This window comes from Portunus trituberculatus, chromosome 50, assembly GCF_017591435.1.
Source record: "Portunus trituberculatus isolate SZX2019 chromosome 50, ASM1759143v1, whole genome shotgun sequence".
In the NCBI taxonomy this organism is placed as follows: domain Eukaryota; kingdom Metazoa; phylum Arthropoda; class Malacostraca; order Decapoda; family Portunidae; genus Portunus; species Portunus trituberculatus.
The window spans coordinates 31938856-31957171 of NC_059304.1; positions in this window are offsets into that span (position 1 = coordinate 31938856).

Here is an 18316-nt window from a genome sequence, read left to right on the forward strand (position 1 = left end):
AGACGGGACAAACATTACCAGCTCCTTTCCCACCTTGGTTACTCTTAGGCAATGGTAACTGTAGAATTAGAGATGATTGCTCTGGAGCTCAGCGACCACATCCGCCATCGGCGATGTCCCGTGTGTGTGTGTGTGTGTGTGTGTGTGCTTAGTTACGCCTCGTGGGGCCTGGAGGTGAGGCTCCGAATGTGTCGGAGCCTGGCGTGGCAGTTTGATTCCCCAATCGAGGTCATGGGCTGGCTGGCAAATGAGTGGCGATTGATTATGGATGAAAGAGCTACAAGGTAATTTGCATGAGGAGAGACCAAGGTTCTGCAGGCAAGAACTGGACAAGGCGGGGTGAGGCGTTAATTGGCGTGAGACATACCGTGATAACACATATACTTAATTACTTACACAGTAACCTCCCATTCTTCATCCTAGCAGAAAAATCTACCCTCTCTCCATTTTGGTGTGTGTGTGTGTGTCAGGGCTACAACAACATTTATGGATCAGAGCTCATTATTTCCATCTTACATTGACCACACACACCACACAAAACTCACAACTCCTCTTTCATCCTTCCTCTCGAAACACTGTAACTATCCTCTTAAAGACAATTTTTTTTCACTTTGTATTCTCCTTTCATCATTTCATCTTCTCACCATTCTATCCATATAATCCTTTGCATCTCATTCTCTCCAGACAATCCTCATTTCCCTCATTTTCTTGTCACCTCCACTCCATTCAAAGTCTTATTTTTCTTCATATATTTTTTATGATTTTCAACTTTCCACTGACACAAAGGAGACCATAATATTTCTCCTTCCTTCATTTAATTCTTCCAACTCATTCTTCATCCTGTGTAATTCCTCTCTCCATTTTTCTTTTTTTTTTGTATTTTCAATATAAATGGTTTATCAGATCTTTTATACATTCCAATTTTTCTCTTGTGCATCTATATTTTATTTTCTCAAATGACATCTGTACATTCTCTCCATGAACTGGTCATTACGAATCATTACAGACTGAATTTTTGTACTACTTTTTTTTCTTATCTTATTATTCTCCATCATCATTTTTAATTTATATTATGTCTCCTTTTTTTCATTGTATTTTTTATTGTATTACTCTTCAATCTCATTTAATTTCACTTGTTATTATTCCATCATTTATTCAAAATTTTTAAGTATTAAAATCCTTTGATAACAGTCCTACTGCTTATCTTTTAGGCCAAAAATAAAATTTTTAAATCTTAAATTTTTTTTCTTAAAAATTCCCCTGCATTACAGATAATGGTATCATTGAGATTCCTCTTTCTGAATTGGAAAGTCCTTGTCCCACTTATTATATGCCACATAGACCTGTAATCAGGGAATGTGTTTCCACAAAAATAAGGCCTGTGTTTGATGCTTCTGCAGCAGAACCTAATGGTATTTCTTTGAATGACTGTTTAGAGTCTGGTCCAATAGTAATTCCTGATCCTGTTGAAATTCTTTTAAGGTTTAGAAGGTTTTGATATTACAAAAACATTTTTGCAGATTGGGGTTCAACACACCAACCAGGATGTTCTCTAGTTTTTGTGGCAATATGGTAATAGGTAGGGTATGTGTTATGAGATATGTGAGAATGCCTTTTGCTAATTTCAGTAGTACATTTTCATTGAATGCTACTCTTCATCACCATTTGAATATTTGTCCTGGTCAGTAACAGTAAAAGTCCTTAAGGAAAACCTGTATGTTGATGGTTTGCTCTCAGGAACATACTGTTGAAGAAGCCAGAGAAATGCTTTCTCATCTATCAGATCTGGTATGACTTTATCCAAATCACTTAACAGACTTTTGATTAATAGCATTAACAATATTTCAGTCTTTGATGATGTAACAGAATTGTTTGTCTGAACTCCTCTAAAGATGTTCTTCATTTACTCATTTTGGTTGATAACTTTGATTTGAACTTCACCAAGAGAAATATGTTTTGAGTTTATTAGTTAAAATATATGATCCATGTATGCTAAAATATTGTTTCATGAAACTTCATCTTAGTTATGAAACTGTACCACATGATTTGCTATTAAAGTTTTAGTGTTCAGTTTATGGCAGTAAGACTATCTAGACGTTTGAAATCGATAGATGCTATTTTCCAAATTTGATATTTCAGTTGAATTTCACATCTTTCTTGATCTTTCTAAATCATTTGTATTTCTCTTGTGTATCCTAAATCAATTCCATGTATCCATTTCTTTTATGTTCAGAACAAAATCTCCTATCAACATTCTTTCCTCCTGGAACTACTTCAGCATTATCCTCATCTCATTTGTTTTCTAAAATCTGCCTTCATTTCCTGATAGTGTAAGATTCTTCTACAGATTCAGTTTCTCTGACTAGATTATCAATTCTATAAGATAAAATTTTATTTCTCATCTGAGTAACTCAAACACTCTTCTCCATATTTCATTATTCACATCATCATCTGATTTATATCTATTTCTCAGATCATTTATTCTAATGACATCTGATCCCTGATTATCTAATTCTTCATATTTTTGTGTTATAATGTCATCTAAATTAGTTTTCTCTTCCCAATGAAGAATATTATAAGTTCTGTTAATCAACATCTGTATTTGATTTTGTAGATATCATTTCACCATTTTGAATATTGTTCCTTTAAAGATCTATTTCAATTGTCCTAATCACTCATCAGGTCCTCTTTCTTTATGTTTCACAAAACAACTTGTTATGTGTTCAGAAAGACTAAATCTTTATCACAGAGAAACCTCTTCCATTCTTCTCTCTTGCCCCTTTTTGATTGTTTATAAAGATGTTCAGTATTCTCACTATCCAACATCCTTTATTCTCTTAATTGTCTGTCCAAACTCATTTGTAGTTTTCATTCTTTTCCATGATTTCTTCACTCATGTCTCTATCAGAAACTCTTATTGATTATTGTATTCAGTCCATTTTCAAAGAATGTGATTTTGTAGTTTGATTCAAGACCATGATTCCATCAGCTCCACCTTTGATAATTGAGAGTTAAATCTATCTTTCCTTTTCCATAATAGGATTAGATTTCATCCTTTTTCAGTTGATCAACCTTATAAGAATTGTATATTCTGTTATTTTCATGTTCTGTGAGAAGATCTTTCATTTAGATTTCAGACTCACTTTCAGTACCTGATCTTTTCCATTCACAGATTTTCTCACTCATTTCCATCTATAATGTCTCAGATAATCCAAGACCTTATTTTCTAATGTCTTTCAGAAATATTTCTATTATTCCTTGAATAAATTCATTCTCCCAGATCTTTCTATTGAAAGATCTCTGAAATCTCTCTTAAAATCTCTTCACTGAATATTTCTGAATGTGAACTTCAACTTTTGAAGTAGATCTTTATCTTCAAGACCTCTTGATTTCAAACTGCCTCCTACATTTCTATCCTTCTCTCTGCAATTTTATCTCAAGTTTTCTTTCTGACCATTCTATTCAGCCATGTTCTTCTCTAAATCTATTCAGTTCTCCTCATTCTGTCCTATCATCCATCTCTTTCTGTTATTCATTGATGACCTTCTTCAAACTTCTTCTATCACTTCTCCAGATGTCCCTATTTTGTAGTGAATTATGTATTCATATTCACATGTGTCGATTCTCCACCACATATCACTGTGAAGCTATGTCTGTCAATTTTTCTTCCTCATGTCACCATGATACCCATTATTTTAGACTAAAGATATGCTTATGGTGATATTCCTAATTGTACCACTTTTTCCTTCCAATATACTTCACACTTCCTCATATCTCATAAATTCCTCACACTTCCATCTCAGCATTTCCATCTTTCTGTGATCCAATCCTTCAAATCAACATCATCTTCTTTCTCTGTGTTTCTGATTCAGAAAACATCTAGTTTTCAATGCCCCAAAACTCAATTCCTCCATATTCAACTCAACACCTTTCAGACAACTATTCTTCTTCATGACACTCAACTATCTCACTCTTCCACACAGAATACCCTCGGTCTGTCCTTTCTCATTCTCTAGAAACTTCATTCTCATCTCTTCCAGAACATTCTATAGGCATCTCTCCAGTTTTTTTCCTCCTCCAACTGTTCTCTATCAAGGGCCTTATCTATCCTTTTATGGACTACTATTCACATGTTTTGTTTCAATCATCACTTTATTGATATGCAATCAAATTTTCTCATCAACTCCCATCCTTTGATTGACTGTCTTCAGCCTCTTTCTCACCACTGAAATGATGTATCCCTTTCTATCTTTTATCGCTATTTTCATGCTAAATCTCCATTGATCTTGCTAATCATGCCTCTTCTCCTGTAGCCTTCTCACAATCTTCTTCTTCCTCTCTTTCATCTTCCCAACCTTATAATACAAGACTTAACCAGTACTCTCAATCATTCATACCTTTCACTGGTAAACTATGGAATTCCTCCTCTTCTGTATTTCATCTTCCTACTTGACTTCTTTTGACATGTCAAGACATTTCAAGCTTTTCCAATTCTTTCTTTCAATTCTTTAGACAGTTCCCTTCATTTTCCCTCTTTCATTTTTAAAGTATGAGTAAGAGTAGTAGAGAGAAAAATCTCAAAAAAAAAAAAAAAAGAGAGATTTACCTTGTATTTCATTTCACCTCATATGTCCTGTCTCCATATCTCCATTTATCTTATTTTCTTTAAAGTTATCACACTATTTTGCAACAATTCCATTATCCAATGCATTCCATTTTCCACTTTCTGTGGAAAACTGTATTTTCAATATCCTTCATACATGCCTCATCCTCATCTTCTTTTCATGTTCTCTTGTCCTTCCATCTTCTTCCTAACAGCACCAGCTTTTCTTTGTCTATCTTTTCAATATTTCTATCTTATCATTGTTATTAGGTCCTTCTCTTCTCTTCCCAAATCAACCAACCTTAATTTCACCATGGTTCCTATTTTCACACCCTCTTTCTTCCCTGCATTATCAATTCTTCATTTTTTGATGTATGATAGTTTCATGTTCTGCAGAAGCATATGCACTTTTTCAATTTTTCCTCCCATTTCATCTCACCAGACACAACTTCCAGCGAACCTTCCACTGTAGCACTGTCTAAATCACTCTTTTCCCTCCTTAATGTTCTGAACCTCCATGTTCTTCTTGTCTCTCACTCACTCCTCTTAAGTTTATTCTCTTTTTTATATCATCTTGATATCCAATTCTCTTTCATTCCCACTGAAACATCTCTGAGCTTCCTCAATATCCATTTCTGTTCACTGATATTTCATATGTTTCCTTTTCTTTGGTTCACACACACTATACTTCCTTCTTCTTAGCCATGTTTCTATTCATTTTCACCTTTCTTCTATTGGTTCTGATCCAAATTTTCCCATCTCAAAACACAGTACTTCTCGCAACAGTTCTTTAAATATTCCTTTAATGTATATAAAGTTTCCAAAATGTCCATTCTCAACCACATCCGTTTTTAAATTTTCCTTTAATTTTCATGAACCAACTATCTTTCCTGTATTCTCTCCCGCCTTTGTCTCTCTCCTGGAGCTATCCAAGATTCTTTCTCAACAGCCTCTTCCAAATCATCCATGAACTTTGGGACTGACATTCTATCATTGCTCTGATTTCTAACACCATCTCCATTTTACTGTCTTATATATCTTTATATTCACAAAACAACATTTCTATTAGCTTTTCACATTCATTTTGTATTTCCATCTTCATTCATCTTTCTTCATCATATTCCACACCACCGCGACATCCACTTTTTCTTCTTCTTGTGACCCTTTTTCTTCTGTTTCTTTCATCATGATTTTATTTTTCACTCCTCTCCTCTATTTCTTCATTTCTTTTTCATTCCTCTCCACATCCTTCTCCTCACTTTTTTTCTCTGAAATCCCTTTTTCATTAATGATTCACTTCACTGCCTCATTTTTTCCTTTTCATCTTCCTATCCAAGATTCCTTTCCACTTTATCTATCTTGTTTTTCACTTCTCCACTTCCAAACCCCCTCCTTCTCTCTCTTCTCATCTCATCTCTCTTTATTTTTTGTTTTCCATTGTTTCACTTTCATCAATCCTTTTTTTTACAACTTTATTTGTTTTTTTTCTCATCTTAGAATGTAATTTATCTCTTCTCTCTTCCAATGACTCTTGACATCATAAAGTTTGTCCCTTCTTTATAATTAATTTTTTAACCATATTTCTCCAGCATTTCCATTATTCTATATTCTCCTTAATTTTTCCTCTCTCAATTTCACCCTATCTTGTTTGTTAATTCTTCAAGCCCGCTTTCCTCCCTCGGTCCTTACTCCCAATTCTTCTCAAACTTTTCTATTCATTTGCGGATGAAAGAATTCCCTTCTTCCTTTTTTTTTTCCTTCTAATCTTAACATGGTACACCTAAAATTTCAGAACACAGTTTGAATACTGATAATTATTTTCTCTTTTATTCTAATACAATGATGTACTTTCTCATATTCTCTGAGAGTTTAGTTATTCCTTATCAAAGTTTCCTCCTAATTGTGACCAGTCAAGAGAGAGAGAGAGAGAGAGAGAGAGAAGGACATATTATATGAGATCACTGATTTCTGAGTGTGTGTGTGTGTGTGTGTGTGTGTGTGTGTGTGTGTGTGTGTGTGTGTGTGTGTGTGTGTGTGTGTCACTGATGTGTGTGTGTGTGTGTGTGTGTGTATTTACCTAATTGTATTTACCTAATTGTAACATACGGAAAAGAGCTATGCTCGTGTTGTCCCGTCTCCATATCTATTAATGTCCAGCTTTTTCTTAAAATCATGAATATTCCTTGCGTTGACCACTTCCACGTCTAAACTATTCCATGCTTCCACCCTTCTATGAGGAAGCTATATTTTTCACATCTCTCCTATAAGTGGCCATTTTAGTTTTTCCCATGCCCTCTCGACATTCTTCCATTCCACATACACAGATCTTCCCTATCCATTTTTCCATGCCAATCATCACTCTGTATATTGCTATCAGGTCTCCCCTTTCTCTTCTGTTTTCCAGGGTTGGAAGTTGCATTCTTTTCAGTCTGTCTTCATAAGTCAAATCTCTTAAGTCAGGCACCATTTTCGTTGCAGCCCTCTGTACTTTCTCTAGTTTCCTTATGTGTTTCTTTAAGTTCGAGCCCACTGTATTGTTGCATATTCAAGCCTCGGTCTTATCATTGCAGTAATTATTTTCTTCATCATTTCTTCATCTAGATATCTGAACGCCACTCTTATGTTCCTCAATAAGTTCAATACTTCTCCAATTATTTTGTTTATATGTCTCTCTGGCGATAGGTCATTGGTAATTGTCACCCCAAGGTCTTTTTCTTCATGACTGGTTTTATGTCTTCATTTCCTATCTTGTACATACTCCTGATTCTTCTTTCACTCTTGCCAAACTCTATTTTCTTGCATTTTGTCGTGTTGAACTCCATTTGCCATGTACAGCTCCATTTCCATATTCTGTCCAAGTCTTCCTGGAGTAGTTCGCAATCTTTGTCACATCTCACTTTTCTTAACAATTTTGCATCGTCTGCAAATAGGCTCACATAACTGGACACCCCATCCACCATGTCATTTATGTAGACTGCGAACATTACTGGTGCCAACACTGATCCCTGTGGAACTCCACTCTCCACCAATCCCCATTCTGATGGTCTGTCCTTAATTATTGTTCTCATTTCTCTTCCTACCAAAAGTCTTCCATCCATTTTAGTAAACTGCCATGCACTCCTCCTACCATTTCAAGTTTCCAGATCAGTCTCTGGTGTGGTACCTTATCAAAGGCCTTTTTTAAATCCAGATATATTCCATCAGCCCAACCATCTCTTTCCTGTATTACATCTATCACCCTCGAATAGTAACATATCAGGTTTGTCGTGCATGAACGCCCTTTCCTAAAACCAAATTGACACTCACAAAGTATGTCATTTTTCTCCAAGAAGTCTGTCCATCTAGTCTTCACCACCCTCTCACACATCTTAGCTACCACACTTGTAAGTGACACTGGTCTATAGTTCAATGGGTCTCTCTTGTTACCTGATTTATAGATTGGGACAATGTTAGCTCTTTTCCAGTCTTGGGGCACTACACCTTCCCTTAATGAGGCATCAATTACTTCACAAACTTTTTCTGCCAATTGCTCCTGCATTCTCTTAAAATCCATCCTGATACCCCATCAGGTCCCACAGCTTTTCTCACTTCTAAACTCCCCATCATGTTCTTGATCTCCTCCACCGTTACTTGAAACTCCTTCATAATCCCTTTCTGTTCCATTACCAGTGGTTTGTCAAAAGCAGTCTCCTTTGTGAATACCTTCCGAAAGCATCCATTCATAGCCTCTGCCATTTCCTGGGATCTTCACTGCATACTCCATTTACTTCTAAACTTTCAATACTTTCTCTATTTTTGATGTTGTTGTTCACATGTCTGTAAAAAAGCCTTGGTTGGTCTTTACATTTATCAATTATATCCTTTTCTTGTTTCTTTCTTTCTTCTCTTCTAATCAACACATATTCATTTCTTGCTCTTTTGTAACTTTCCCACTGCTTAATCCGTCTTTTCCTTCTCCACCTCTTCCATGCATCCTCTTTTCTTGTTCTAGCCTTTTCACATCTATCGTTAAACCAGTCCTGCTTTCCAACTTCTCTATGTTGTCTTATTGGTACAAATTTTTCTCACCTTCTTTGTATATTTTTATAAATTACCTTCCACTTTTCATTTTGTGTGTGTGTGTGTGTGTGTGTGTGTGTGTGTTTCACAATCACATATGATATCATTTTCACACCAAAGCGATGTCGCTTTGATGGTATATATTCTTGAAAATGAGTCTTCCTTGAAAGCATAAGTGACTCATCTATCACTAGGTTTTGAAATGGCTTGAAAAGGACTTGAATTTATTACGAGAGACTGTATGACAGGCCTAATTTTCCAGAGTGGATCATCAGTTTTAACATTGCAGAAGTGAAGGTATTTCAATATGTTGTCATATCTGTCCTTGTTATGTACCGTGCAAAGATTGGCATGTACAGCAGATCACTCTTCTTCCAATAATCATGCCTCAAAGCTTTTCTCGAATGACTCATAAGAAGCGTGTGACTATGAACGTCAGGAGTTCATTTCTTGTGATGTTTTCCACTCTTTCTCGTGAGAGCTATGGGGCACATCATCATCATCTGCTGTTTCTTCATCATGAAAAGTGTTGCTCTCACTCACTATATGGTCCAAGAAAGCATCACTGAGAACGCCATGAAATAGTCACAATTGTGTTGCACAGGAGGGAATTCAGCTGTTATGCCAGGAGACACAGATAAATCAGACATAACTGGGAAAAAATCATCATTGAATTCCCTCCATTGAAAGACAGGTCTCTCTCGCGCCACCTCTGCCACGCCCCTTGATCGTCTCCCAGAAGCAGCACGCATCCTCTCTCCTAGAAACACTCTGTGTCCTTGACACATTATCTGAGTCTGTTCTTCATCATTATTGCCTTCACTGTCACTTATACTGTGTAAGAGTCTCTGTCTCTCTGTCTGTTCTCCTGAGAAAGCAGGTGAATGATGCTCTACATCCGTGTCCTCACTACTAGTCTCTTCACTTTCCCAGTTTCTTCTTCTATATATTCACTGTCACTTTCTTCTAGCTCAGAACTACTGCTAAGTAAAAGGGTTCTGCCTTGCTCCATGGTGATTTACAATCTGACCCGATCCTTCGCTGTTATCACTGACCTTTCTACCCAGCGCGTCACGGAGTTGCCAAGTGTCGCCCATAAAACGGGAAAACAGTTCAGTTACCTCTAAAATTAGGAGCTCTTGTGGAAACACTTGTGTGGTAAAAGATGCCAGATACTTCTACTCACCATCCGCCTCAAGAGAGCCTTGAGACTTAAAATTACGCCGGGAAAAATCTTGATTACTGGGACGAATCCCTCACCACGTTCTCCAAACGTTTATATCACCGGAAGTTAAGGGTTAAGGAGGTTCAACCTGTATCTTGTAAGGCTGGTAGTCCCATTTCATTCAGTCGTTCTTCATATGTGAGGTCCTTTAATTCCGGCACCATTTTTGTAGCAATCATCTGTATCCTTTCCAATTTTCTTATATCCTTTTTAGAGCTCAGAGACCATACCACTGATGCATATTCCAGCCTTGGGCATATCATGCATGTGATGATATTTTTCATCATATCTTTATCCAAGTAATGAAATACCACTCTTATATTAGTTAACATCTTATATGATAGTCCAATATATCTTGCTCCAAATATCTTGCTCAGATTTTCTTGTATGATCACTCCAAGATCTTTTTCCTCTTTAGTCTTCATTATTTGCTCCTCTCAAATAGTTCCATACTGGTCTTCTCTTACTCTTTCCTAGTTCCATTATGTGGCATTTCTTGTCATTAAACTCCAATTTCCACTTCTTGCTCCATTCATAGATCTTGTTTAAATCTTCCTGCAACAGCAGACAGTCCTCTCTGGTTTTAATGACTCTTAGCAACTTTGCATCATCAGCAAATTAATTTATTTAACTGTTTATCCCAATGTGAATGTTGTTTACATAAACTCGAAACATAATGGGGGCTAACACTGACCCTTGTGGCACTCCGCTAATTACTTTACTCCAAGATGAGTATGTATCTCTGATCACAGTTCTCATTTCCCTATCTTTCAAGTAATCTCTTGTCAATTCGAGCAAGGTTTAACACAGTCCTCCTGCGTACTCTAGTTTCCAAAGAAGTCTTCCGTGAGGGACTTTATCAAAAGCATTATTAATGTCCAGGTATACTATGTCTACCCATCCATCTCTGTTTTCAAGTCCTGCAATAACTCGAGTAGAAGCTTACTAAGTTTGATACACATGACTGCCCTGTCCTGAACCCAAATTGTCTGTTCAATATGACTTTCTCCTCTTCTAGAAATTTAACCCATTTTTCTTTGGTAATTATTTCACATAACTTCCCTACGACACTTGTAAGTGACACTGGTCTGTAGTTTAGTGGTTCAGTTGCCTTTCCTCCTTTAAATATTGGTATTATGTTGGCTGTCTTTTACTCTGGTGGAACTTTCCCTTCATTTATTGAACTTGCAATTACTCGTATTTCCCAAATTGGATCCATAATTGCTCTTTACATTCTTTTTAACACCCAGCATGATACACCATCTGGCCCCATTGCTTTTCTGACTTTCAACTTATCCAGTAACCTTCCAATATCCTCTTTTTGCACTGCAATCTCCTGTAATCCTTGGCAATTCAATGTCCTATTAGGTTCTGTGAAATCATCATGTGCATTGAATACCGTTTTGAAGCGCTCATTCATTATTCCACATATTTCCTTCTCTGTTTGGTATGTCTTTCCTTCGTTAATTATTTTTTCAGTTGTTTCCTTATTCTCTGTTTTGCCGTTTATAAACTTGTAGAAAAGCTTGGGTTCATCTTTGCTTTTATCCACTACATCTCTCTCAAACTTTCTTTCTTCCTCTCCTTACTCTAATATATTCATTTCTAGCACCTTTGTACTGCCGATTATTATCGTCATTTTCCTGCTTTAAGAGTTTCTTCCACGTTTTATCCTTTGCCTTTTTTGCTTGTATGCATCTAGCATTGTACTAACCATGTATTTTTTTTTCTGAACTCTATAAAGAGGAACAATTTTTTTTACTCCTTCATTGTATTCCTGTAAGAATATGTCATATTTCTCTTGTACAGTCTTCCTGCACATAATATTACTCCAGTCAATATCAGCAAAATAACTCCTTAGTTTTTCAAAATCTGCTCTTGCATAATTTTATCTCTCTCCTTTATAGTCCTCTCCGTATCTTATCTCATCTTCCTCCTGCATTTGCATCTCTAATGTCACATGATCACTTTTCCCCATTGGACTAAGGTATTGTATGATTGGATGGGACTCCGGTTTTTTTTTGTGAAGACTAGGTCAAGTAACGATGGTCCCTCTTCCACCCTGTTGACTCTTCTACCCATTGGTCCATAGTATTAACCATAGTCATCTGTAACACTTTCTCACTCCACTGCCAAGCATTGTCCAGTATTTCCATTTCTCCCCAGTTTATTTTTTTACAGTTAAAGTCTCCAACTAAGAGTATTCTTCTATCTCTTCTAATCATGTTATCCAGATACTTTATCATCTCTCTTTGCATATCTTTATGTTCTTCTGATCCCATGTATTAGTCTTTGGTGGAACATATGTAACTATAATTTTTCTCTTCTTTAAATCTTCTGTTCTGATTGTTACTCCCAATGCTTCCACTTTGTCCTCTCCATATTGCACATCCTCCACACAAATGTTATCATGAACCATTATTAGCACTCCTTCTCCCCCTTTATCCTTCCTGTCCCTCCTCCAGGTATTATATCCTTCCTCTTTAAAGTTGACATGTATCTCATTCTTCAGTTTTGCTTCAATGATACACATTACATTTGGCTTTTTCTTTTTCAAATAGTCCCGAACTTCCATTATACTTGATAACAAACCATCTGTTAGTATATGTCACTCTTAATTTATTGCCTCCTCCACTACCTCCTCTTTTTCCTTAAGTACCACTTCTTTAGTCTCATATCCAGAACCCTCCAGTAAAAATTCTTCTTCTCTATGTCTGTCCTTTTCTCATTTTTTTTTTTTACTTAGCCTCACTTCTTAGCACTTTTTCCTTTTCCCCTTCCTCTAAATTCATATCCTTTTTTTTTTCCATATTTCCTTGTGATTGACATCATTGGCAAACTTCCCTTTTTTAGCCATTATTTCTTCTACAGCCACTTGAGATCTCATTTTCACCTTCATTGGTCTCTTACCCCCTTCAGTGTGCCTTCCCAGCCTAACCACTTCCTCCACCTCCTGGTCAAATTCTTGTGTGCTGTCTTGTACCATTTTGATAACCATTTTGGCCATTTCCCTTTCTTCATGTTCTCTTGTGAATTTATTTGGATTTTTCTTTTCTCCCATCCCATAGATCACGAAGCTTTTTTTCTTGTCCACCATCCCTCACCATACTAACCTTTTTCTTTGATAACTTTGATTACAGCAACTTTTGTGTTCTCCTGAATTTGTCTCTTTACCACTTCTAAAAATTTGACTTTTTCCTCCTCTTGTTCTTGTTTCCATTAATTTCTTAGTTCTTTCAATTTGTTTTCACCTAGACCACCTTCTATCCTGTCTGTAACCCCTTATATTACTGCACTTTATCCTGCAAGTTCTGGCATGTGGCTTTTAGAGCGTCATTTTGCTTCTTTATTTTTAAAATCTCCTCTTTTAATTCCTGGTTTATTCCACTGATCTTTTCACATTCAGCTATTCTCAATTTCAAGACTGTGTTTTCTGATATCCTAAATCTGTAAAACAGGACCTCTTCTCTAATCCGTGCAATAATAACACAAAATGATGAGTAGTTAATGAAGAACACGTACCTTGTGGTCTTGTTTGGGGGTCACACACGGTTGTCACATTGCCTCACTGAAATTAGAGACGTCACTCGGAGTCTAAAGGCAGTGTCACACTAGCACTTTTTCCGTCGTTTTTCAGAAAATCGACAACATTTTGGCTGCGGCCTGTCACACACAAACGGTGTTTCGTCGTCACTTTCCGCCAACACAAACCGACAATGTAAAATTGTAAACAAACATGGAGCCCACGCTGCGGCAAAGATACGCTGCTCTGAACGTAATACTGTGTATTACGAAACTTAGACGAGCTAAACAAGCCAAAAAGCGTGCATGGATGCGTTCATGGTTAGTGGTAGAACCAATGCACGTAGAAGCAGGTTGAGGAGACGCGGCAAGTCTTGTGGTCTTGGTATGTAAACAAAGGCAGATAATTTGCAGACGGAAACGATCCTCATCGTCTGACAAATTCATGCGAAACGTTGAAAAATTGACGGAAATCGCATTAATCGACGGAAAAAGTGCTAGTGTGACTGCCTTAATTCCAAATAGTAAATATTGCTATCGTCTATTGTATATACATCTGGGGTTTCTGGGTAACAGGAAGTGACTCTGTTGTTCACATCCTGGGTTTGTGGGTAAGAGTAGTCCAATCACGAGATAGAACGTACGGATGTTGGCATGCGCGTGAGCCGTGAGGCCTGTGGAGAGGAAGTGTCAGTACGCCACGTCAATTCAACCACCGGCTCTAATGGCTTCAGACAGGTGCCCTGATTGCAACGTAGGAGTCATAAATTTTTGTGTACGCTTCTCCGGGAAGACTAGGGAACTTTTTTTATTTGTGCATTCGTCACAAACTTATATTAGAAAGCAGAGAGTGCCCTTTGTGTGGAAAAGCAGCTGTTCTCGACTTTCCTCAAAAATTGTGGCGCTGTCAAAAAATAAGTGCTAAGGGAAAAAAGAAATGCATGAAGTGTACATTTCAGGAGAGTGTCTATAAAAATACATTTTTTGACAAGGCTCACTTGGATATTGAGACCATTCTCTTCTTCATTAAGTAACATGTGCATGAGTGTTTCTCTTACGGCTTCGTTCGGAGTGAACTCAAAGTAAATGACGTCACTATTTGCGACTGGGCGAGCTTTTCCCGGGAAGTGCTTATTGAGTGAACACTAAAAAGAGTTGGAAAAATTGGTGGTGAAGGGAAGATTGTGGAAATTGACGAAAGCAAGTTTGGAAAAATATATATATAACGTGGAGAGGCTGGTGGAAGGGCAGTGGATATTCGGTGGCCTGTGTCGAGACACAAGGGAATGCTTCATGGTGCCTGTTGAACAGCGAGACAGTGCGACACTCCTTGCCATCATAAAAGACCGCATTCTCCCTGGCACGACAATAATATCAGACTGGTGGAAAGCCTACAACTGCCTACAAGATGAAGGATACCAGCACTTCACTGTGAACCATTCGCTGAATTTCGTGGATGCCAACAACAAAGCCACCCATACTAATAATATTGAACGCTTGTGGAGGGACATAAAGAGCAGGGTGCCAGTGTATGGTAGGAAGAAGAAGCATTTTGTGGGATATCTGGCCAGATCGATGTTTATTTTGGCCATTCTAGACGCTTCCACGCTTTCCTCCAAGAAGCCGCTGCCCTAAATAACCTCCGCAATCCTCTAAATACCCCACAAGAGTCACCTGCTGCCTCAACTTCAACCTAATTTTGTGAGTATTGTTTACATTAGGGTAGTTATGTTGACAGTTTGCCCTTGACGGTATGTAGATGTGTGAAGAGGTTATAATTCAGTTGCCGGAGCGAACGAAGCGAGCGGAGGCTGCCCATTACTGTTATGCCCGTTACTGATAATAGATTAAGTTAGGTTAGGTTAGTTAAGGGGGAGTTCAGGGGGCGCAGTGCCCCAGATTGCAGCTTATTATGTTAGGTTAGGATAATTTCAGCAAAACTTTTCCATGACGTTTTGCATTTTCCTAAATTTCTCTTTAAAAAGGGTTTTTGTCCTTAGATTTTTTCGGATCGCCATATCTCGCCTCTTTTGCCTCCCCCCAGCAAAAACCCCCGATTCCCCACGTGCCCCCAAGCTTGTTGGGGGGAAGGGGGGTAAGAGAAAAGAATATATAAGGAGTTGCTGTTCTATAGATTTACCGTTTTGGTTCCTCCATGCGCCTGGCAGCGCTACTTTTTTCCATATTTCTCTCTTTATCTACTCCTTAGCTATACGTAGTCTAACACTTATTTCATTTAGAGACAGGAGAACAGTATGGCCCCCTGCCCTCCCCCTGTACATACGTCCAGGCCTGAGTCCAGTCCTTTTGTAGCACTCTCTGTGAGCAGCTCAGACACGTCCGACCTCGCCGATGGCTCGTGTATTCACCTAGTTGTAATTTTACAGGGCCTGGGTATCATATTCGTGTGGCCCCGTCTCCATATCTACACACATCCAACTTTCCTTTAAAACTATGCACACTCCTCGCTGACACCACCTCCTCACTCAAACTATTCCACACCTCCATACATCTCTGTGGGAAACTATATTTCTTCACATCCTTCAAGCATATTCCCTTGGCTATCTTTTTACTATGCGATCTTGTAGTTCGATTTAAATTTTCTTCTCTCAACATCATTTGCTCATTATCCACTTCATCCAGTCCGTTCAACAGTTTATAAACCTGTATTAAATCTCCTCTTTCTCTTCTTTGTTCCAAGGTAAGCAAATTCATTTCTTTTAATCTCTCCTCATAGGTCATTTCTGCCAATTCCGGAACCATTTTGTTGCCATTCTCTGCAATCTCTCCAACTTCCTTATATGCTTCTTTTATAATGGGACCAAACCACTCCAGCATATTCCAATCTTGGTCTAATTACCGTACTAATTAATTTCTTCATCATATCTTTATCCATATAATGGAAGGCTAATCCAATATTTCTAATCAAATTATATGTTTCTCCAAACATCTTATCAATATGAGCCTCAAACTGCCCATGGTCTTGTATTATCACTCCCAAATCCTTTTCCTTTTCCACCTTTTCAACACTACTTCTTCACCCATCTTATATGACCCTCTTGGCCGTCTTCCACTCTTCCCCATCTCCATCACATGACTTTTGCTCAGATTAAATTCCATCTCCCACCTCTTGCTCCACTCCCAAATCCTATCCAGATCTGCCTGTAAAATTTCACAATCTTCTTCACTCTTCACACACCTACACAACTTCTCATCATCCACAAACAAATTAATATAACTGTTTACTCCTCTGGCATGTCATTAATATAGACAAGGAAAAGTATTGGTGCCAGCACTGAACCTTGTGGGACTCCACTCTCCACCACCAACCAGTCCGACTTTGCATCCCTTATTACCATTCTCATCTCCCTCCATCTCAAGTAGTTTTCCATCCACTTTAACACTTTTCCTTTCAGTCCTCCATAAATCTCTAATTTCCATAGCAGTCTCATGTGAGGTACCTTGTCAAAAGCTTTTTTAAATCCAAATATACACAGTCCATCCATCTCTCTCTTGTATTTTGTCAACCACTCTTGAATAAAAGCTCAGTAGATTTGTTACACATGACCTCCCTTTCCTAAAGCCAAATTGATGATCCGATAATAACTTATGATCCTCCAGGAACCGTATCCAATATTTCTTTATCACCCTCTCACAAATCTTACCGACCACACTTGTTAAAGACACAGGTCTATAGTTAAGAGGCTCTTCCTTACTGCCTCCCTTATAAATGGGCACCACTTCAGCTCTTTTCCACTCTACTGGTACTTCCCTGTTTCTAATGAGCACCTTATAATATCATATAATGGATCAATCAATTCTTCTCTACATTCCTTCAATAATTTTCCTGAAACTTCATCTGGTCCCATCGCTTTATCATCTTTAAGTTCCTCCAACATTTTATATAACTCCTTTTTAGGTATCTTAATGTCATCCATGTGCACATTTCCTTGTACATTCTGAGGCTTTACAAACATTGTTTCTTTAGTAAATACTTGTTGAAACCTATTATTTAGCAATTCCGCTATATTCTTAGGGTCATCTACTATCCCTTGCTCTCCTTTTAATCTTTCAATGGACTCTCTCTTTTTAAGTTTACCATTTATGAACCTGTAAAACAATTTTGGATGTTCCTTACTCTTGTCTACAATATCTTTCAAATTTTCTTTCTTCCTCCCTCCTTACCCTCACATACTCATTTCTTGCCACTCTATAATTCTCCTTATTTAGTATATTCCTGCTCTTTTTCCATCTTTTCCAAGCCACATCTCTCTTTTCTTTAGCCTTAACACAAGTTGCATTAAACCAATCCTTTCTTCCTTCCTCTCTCGGTTTATACTTTGGTACAAATTTCATAACTCCTTCTTTATAATATTTCATAAAATCTCATATTTTTTTGCACTTCTCTGATTTGTAACATCTCCTCCCAATCTAATTTTCTGAAATAATTTTTCAAACTTTCTGTGTCCATCTTTCTATAATTCAATCTACCACTCCTGTATGTCTCATCTCTCCTTCGCTGTGTTATTGCTATCTGCATTTCCATAACCACATGATCACTCTTCCCAATGGACATTTATATTGTATATCCCCACATAGGTACACTTCTCGTGTTAACACCAAATCCAGTCTAGCGGGTTCATCATCTCTATATCTAGTATTTTCTTTCACCCTCTGTTCCATCATATTTTCCATCATTAGATTAAGGAATCTCTCTCCCATGCTTCCTCTCCAACACCACTTACTAGATTTTCCCAATCCACCTCCTTACAATTAAAATCTCCTACTAGTATCACCTTTCTTTTTCCAGTTAATACACTTTCCAAACTCTGTAAAGTATCCTTGATCATATTGTCATATTCCCTTAATGTCCAAGAATTTGTTTTAGGAGGTACATAGGTCACCAT